Source organism: Octodon degus, unplaced genomic scaffold, assembly GCF_000260255.1.
Source record: "Octodon degus isolate 3935 unplaced genomic scaffold, OctDeg1.0 scaffold00155, whole genome shotgun sequence".
In the NCBI taxonomy this organism is placed as follows: Eukaryota; Metazoa; Chordata; class Mammalia; order Rodentia; family Octodontidae; genus Octodon; species Octodon degus.
The window spans coordinates 1,396,490-1,403,361 of NW_004524731.1; positions in this window are offsets into that span (position 1 = coordinate 1,396,490).

Here is a 6,872-nt window from a genome sequence, read left to right on the forward strand (position 1 = left end):
GATAGAGAAATAACTGAGACATTCACCAACATGACCCTTAGAAAACTATCTAGATCATTGTGGAAGACAATGTGAGCATGTGAACATACTGTGTAGGTCCAGCTGCTTTGGTGGGCGTGGTAGCTTCCCTAGAACAGGTGGCCATGGCTCTGGCTGTGTCATCAGTGTGGTCCACGTGCTGTTTGGCATACCTCTTGGGACAGCATTCAGAGTCTTGCGCAAGCATTCAGAGTCTGCACTCTCACATTCACAGCCTGGGTCTGGGCATCCTGCAGAACACACACTTTCTTAAGGCTGTGGCGGTCAGGGCCGCGCCAGGATGTGTGCTTGAGGAGAGCTATTGTGCAGGGTGCCTCCCACCAGTCAGGAAGAAGTAGTACAGCACATGGTGTGTTTTTCAGTTTTAAAGGCAGCATTTTCCATACTTGGGTATATTTTCTTGCCCCCGTATCAGCTGATGTAAATGGTTGCTAGTTTTGAGATGAACCCAGAGTATGCAGTACGACAAAGCCATGCCCTAAACTGCGCTGTCGCTTGAGTTGTGTGACCTGGCATCATCCACAGTGCTCGAGCTGCCTGGCTGGCCGAGCTGCCCGTGGATCTCCAACAGGCACTGGCAGGACGATCATGCATAGACGTGGTACTTGCTGGGAAGCCTCACAGGTGGCTTGTGTAAGCAAAAGAGATTTGTCATCTCTTAGCTGTGGATACTAGAAGCCCCAAAATCAAAGTGTTGCTAAGGTACATTCCTCTAAAGAGCTTCAGGGAGAATCAGATCCGGGTCTCTCGTCTGGCACCTGGTGGCTTCTGGGAGTCTGTGGCATCCCTTGGCTGGTGGAAGCATCCCGACCTCTGCTTTCATCTTTACATGGCATCTCCTTGGGCTACACTTTGGTCGAAATTTCCTTTGTATGGAGAGATAAAATCATACTGGATTAGGAAGACCTCACTTAACTAATTACATTTCTGATGACATTATTTCCAAATAAAGTAACGTTCGGAGGTACTGAGGGTTAGGACCTCAATACACTGCTTTTCCATAAGAGATCCTAAGATCACTGACCCATCTGTCTAAGTCTATGATATCTTCAGTGGGGAGTAGAAGCCATCCAAAAAGTCACCTTGCTGGGGTACTGGCCCTGGTAGACATGGAAACCCAGGTGACTTCAAGTGCAGCTGACTGGAACACTGATTTGAAGTGGGTGCCAAGAGGGCCCCCAAGTAATCCATGACAGAATAGAAACAGCACACCCAGGATCAGGCTTCAGGAGGTCCATGGAGTGAGCCCATGAAGAGGGCCGTTCCCCTCCTCACCCCGAAAGGAGTAAAAATCCTTCCTCATTCACACCTATGGCACAAGGGGGGAGGACAGGGGTTGGCCCAGTTAAAGAAGAAGAAAATTTATAGGGTTGAGCACTGTGGCCCACAGTATGCTGGTGTGAGCCCACAGTGGACTTGTCCAGTATTTCAGCCATGGTTGGGGACGAGTGGCCCAAAAGACAGTAGTGGAGGAAGCCTTGCAAGTGGGCAGAGTTGGGCAGTATAATACGTCACCCACATTGGAAGGAGAAAGCAATGGCCAAAGTAAAGCTATGCCCAGACTCATGGGCAGTGGCAAACGGCTTGACCAGTTGGACAGGGCCCTGCAAAGCAGTGAACCTGGAAGCCCCAGAGCAGCAGGTCTCAGGGAAGCACACAGAGACTGAGAGGAGGCACTCCAAGTGTGAGGGTGTCTGTGTGGCGTGTGATGAGCCACGAGAGTGCAGCAGAAGCTCTAGTGGCACACGGGGAAGATGGGAGAAGAGTTCTGTTGTGAGCATGGTAGTGACCCCAGAGCTCGGCAGCTGGGCCCCGGCCAGTTACACTCCTTGTAGTTCTGGGTCTGCGTATTTTACGGTTGCCCCAGCACTACTTTTGAGGATGCAGTATGTACCCTGAAGCGATGACTATTTTATGGAACTATGTCTCCAAAAGATGGGATAAGTGGATTGGAGGGCCAAACCTACAAACAGGAGTAGCTTGTCTCTTAGGCTCTGGGAACTTGTATTTCTCATTTGCTATAACACTAGGCTCTGAGGGTGTTGAGGTCCTGGTCCCAGAGGGAGGAGGCCCTGCTAGGACACACAGCAAGGGCCATGCTGAAGGCTTGGCTGTGGCAGTCACCTGGTCATTAAGGATGACTTGGACCAAAAGCCCAACAGGCTGCTTAGGATAGAGAAATAAGTGCGTGGTGGAACTCAGTGAAGGAGAAACAAGTGAAAATGTAAATAGAACAGATAATTTTCCCTGATCATAATATGCACCCAAACCTACAGCTTCAAAATATTCAAAGCAACAACTTGCAGAGTTATAAGTAAGTGCTAGATGTGAAAAATGTGTGTGTATGTGTGTGTGTGTGTGTGTGCATGCGCACACACGTGTGGTACTGGGGATCAAACCCAAGTCCTTGAACATGCTTGGCAAGTGCTCCATCAGCAAATTATACCACTAGATTCCAAATACAGTTTTTAAAGATAGCAACATGTAAAAACCTGCACACAGACATTTATAGCAGCTTTTTTGATAATTGGAAAATTGCGAGTAACCAAGATGCTTTCCAACGTATGAGTAGGTCAGCTGGGGTCCATCTGGACCACAGGACATCATCAGCACTAAAGAGGAAGGCACTGCCAAGCCACACAAAGACACAGATGACCCTGAAACATGCATTATTAAGTAAAAGAAGCCAATCAGGAAGTGCTACACACAGTGTGAGTCCATCTAATCACCCTTAATCTAAAGAGACAGTGAAGCGCTCAGGGATCATCCTGGGGCGGGAGCAGGAGTGGTGGAGTGGACCACAAGGACCTTCAGGGTGACCACACTGTGCGCCATTCTACGCCTGTGCACACCCAAGAACACACAAACCTCGTCAGACACAAATGCCTTGATGACAGCTTGATGCCCTCCTCCTGCAGTCCCTGTGTCTTGGCCTCGGCAAAAAGAAGAGATGATAAGTCAGTGAGGTTAGAGAGCTCCATGGACGACACCTCAGAGAGGAGACTCAGCTTCACATTGCCAGGGAACCAAAACAGTCAATGCAAATGGGGTAGAAAATGGAAAATTTGAAGGGAAAACCTGAGACAAAATGAAGACTCTACCTTGACATTGTGAGAGAAAGAATTACCTGTGTTCCCATTTAAATTTTTAGGTGACTTTTTCATACAAAGTCCCGATCAAACAGCAATATAAAATAATTTTGGAAACCACCACAGCTGGAGCTCTGCCCTGGAGCAGCTGTAGGAGCCCCTGGCAGCAGCAAGCTTCCTCCTCCTCTGGGGCAAAAGCCCTCAACAGATCACCTGTGCCTTTAGTCTTCGAAAGTCTTTTCCTTTAATTCCCATTTATTTTGGTAGTGTATTTCACTTGTGTTTTCTAGAGGAGAAATTACCTGGATTATTCACTATCCAATACCAACCCTTTAAATAAATTCCAACTGATGAATCAAGGTAGGAAAGTGTCACTGGTTTTAATAAACGCTACATTCAAAGCATGTAGATGGATTAGAGACAGAATGAGAGGAGGTTGGGGGAGACGCTGAGGCTCCCGCTGATCCACTTCTGGGTCCCTCAGTGAGGTGGGCTCGACCTCTGCCACCCCGGCCCCTGGCAGGTGGTTACAGGGAGGATGGGTGCAGGATTTGAATGGTGACTGAGTCAATGTTTTGGAACCTAGACAGCACTGTGTGGTGTGCTGAGTTAAAAACTTATTTAATGCTGTGCCAGCCCCACCTCTGGGCTGCACTGAGACAGCAATTGAGACTGGGCATGGTAGCGTGCGCCTGTAATCCCACTTCTTGGAAGGCTGTAAATGGGCAGATCACTATGAGTCCAAGCTAGTAGTGAGACCCTGAACGCCCTGTAGAACTTTCTCTAAAATACAACAAACAAACAAACAACTTATTCAGAAGTGAAAGCTGAGGTCCCTGGCATTTGGGATTTGATGGGAGAGGGGGCCCAGAATTCCTTGATATGATGCTGTCTTAGTTACTTTTTGGATATTACTTTTTGGGCATTACTATTTGTCCTTGCTGGGACAAACATCCAACACTCATAATGAAGGAAAGAAAGGTTTATTTAGCTCACAGTTGTGGAGGCTTCAATTCATACTCTCCTGGCTCCAAGACAAAAGGCAGCAGTTCATGGTGGCAGAAAACATGCAGAGCAGAGGAGGAGCAGCAGCTGCGGAGTCCGTTGAGCCTCTCTCTCCCTTCTATGCTGACTGTGAAGACCGGCGCTCCATGGCGAAGATCAAGCTCCTCTGAAGACTGGGACTCCTTCATGGAAGCAGGGCAAGGCGGCCAGGCAGCCTTCCTTAACTCCTTTATATACACTTTCGTGCTGAGTCACCCTGGGGTGGCCCATGGCACCAGGGTGGAACAATCATGTCCCAGGTTGGGCACTGTCCACCTGCAGGGCGGGGGCGGGAGGGCTCGCCAGGAACTGCCGGAGAGGATTCAGTCAAGTTGACACAATGTATCAACTACCACCTTTGCACTTTTTCTGGCTCCAAGTTGGGTAGCCGCCCTGATCTCCAGGTCAGAAAGCCTGGGCACACACTAATGGCATTCACTGAGACCAGCTTTTAATGTTCACCTGGGTACCAGCAATCTGTCCCTTCGCATCAGTGTTTTGGGGAAGAGAGCCCGAGGGATGCTGTCAGAGGAGTATTTATATCTCTCTCTGGCAGTATAGAAACACAAAGATGACCGAGGCCACACGTGAAAAGAGAGTGGTGGTGTTCAGAGTTCAGGACCGAGCTGTGTCCCCTCAAGCACTGAACAGTGAAGCTCTAATCTGCAGGGCTGTGGGGCTTTAGACAGGCTCTTGAGGTTGAAGGCGATCATGAGGCTGAGCCCTCCCTGGACTGTTCTCAGGAGGAGGAGAAGACCAGAGCCGCTCTGCCCCCAGGACACAGAAAATTCTGTGCACAACCACAGTGAGAGGGCAGCTGTGTGAAATCCAGAGAGCGGGCACTTGGGAAGCGAACACGCGGTCGCCTGATCTTGGAATTCTACCCTCCAGAGCTGTGCGAAGTGAGTTGCTATTACTGTTTAATTTAAATTTAAGTTCGTATGAGCGCATGTTTGGAGTACATGGCGAGTGCTTTCAGCTTGGACTTGGGAGGCGCACGTAGCACATCCTGAGTTCTTTTACTCCCCGGCTTCCCTTCCTCCATCTTAGTTCCCTTCTCATTTGCTTTCTGTTTCCTATTATTTATTTTATTTAAATTTCTGTTCTTAACCACCCCCCACCTGTCTGTGTCTGTGATGGTAACCTGGATGGACTACTACAGCAGGTTACGCAGTCAATAACGTTCCCTTTCCCAACATCTACGATAGATTGGACTCTCAAATATATCAAAATCATGGACACTTTCAAGGAAACTTTTTGTGTTAGTCCCCTGGTAGTCTGGGAGCATGGCCAGCGCTGGGGAGCTCGTCCTGGTGCAGCAAGGAGTGGGCTCTTCCTTCCTTAATCCTTGGTTCTTTTGTGCCCTTGATGGAAGACTTCAGCCAAGTCACGTAGGCGGTTGTGCCGAAGTACAGGGTGAGTTTGTTGTAGAGAACTGTGCCCCAAGTGAGAAGAAGGTGGGCAGTGTCACAAAAACAACTGCACTAAGTGTGTGTGTGTTTGGACACCTTTTTATGCACACACAGATCACTTTTGGGGTTCAGGGAATTATGATGCTTATTGACATTTTCTTTAAAGGTTACTTTAGCAGTTACTATCTCAAAAGTGTCTTTGTTGCTCCTTTCCAGTGGTTCCCTTGGGGACCTTAAGGATAAGAATCTAAGTCAAGTCTCAGCTCACAGAGGGAAGGTCTTCAGCGTTCCTGCCGACTTGAACCACCAACGATCCAAACGTGGCTGCTTCATTCAGCGGCTGACAGTGCTAGGGGTAGAAATGGTAGTCATGCATGGGACAGTCATGCATGTACCACAGGTGGCTCAAGCCACCTGGCAGTGAAAAGTATGTATTCCTGCCCTGTGGTTAACATGTTAGAAGAATGCCCCCCTGTCCGCTATCAGCGGGCTTAGGCCATGGAGCCCAGGGATGCTGTGAGCCTTGTTTCAGAAATACCCTCATGCCAAAGTATTGGGAAGAACGTTATTTCAAGATGCCATTGTGTTCTGGGGGCTCATGTTAGGTCTCAGACCTAACAAGTCATCGTAAATGTATGAAACATTGAGGTCTTTGTGTCTTTGCTCAGCTATAGTGGATGAAGCGTGCTACCTCCGTGCCTCCTGTGTCCATCCAGCTGCAAATGTCTAGCTGCCTGGCTATTGGAGCTACAACTGTCTTTAATAAGGACAGGTTTACATTCATAAATAAATGGCTCCAAACATCCTGATGACAGCATTTTCAGTTTCACTCTGACTTGGAAATGTGTAAAACTAGGATGGCTCTCAAGACTGTGGAGAAGTGCTTCGTAGTGGAGAGCCACAGCAGTTGTTCACTTTTTATTTTATGCTTTAAATTATTTTTACAATAAGTATAAAGTTGTACATTACTATTGAATTGTTAAAAAGTATTTACATAGTATTTATTTATATTTTGTTTGTTATCATATATAATTTAGAGATGATTTAAAGTAGACAGGAAGTTGAACACAGGCCATAGGCAAATACCATTCTTGAATTTTAAAAAATACAGTAAAATTACCAAGGGGGGAAAAGGATCATGTCACAGCTACACTAAAGAAGAACAATAATGTAAGTGAAGAAAATATTTGAAGGCCATAGAAGTGGGCCAGATGGGCAGTGCTGAGGTCTCACGCCCCGATCTCTTCCTGTGTGGCAGCCAGTGTGGCCTTACCAAAAGGAGAGCACG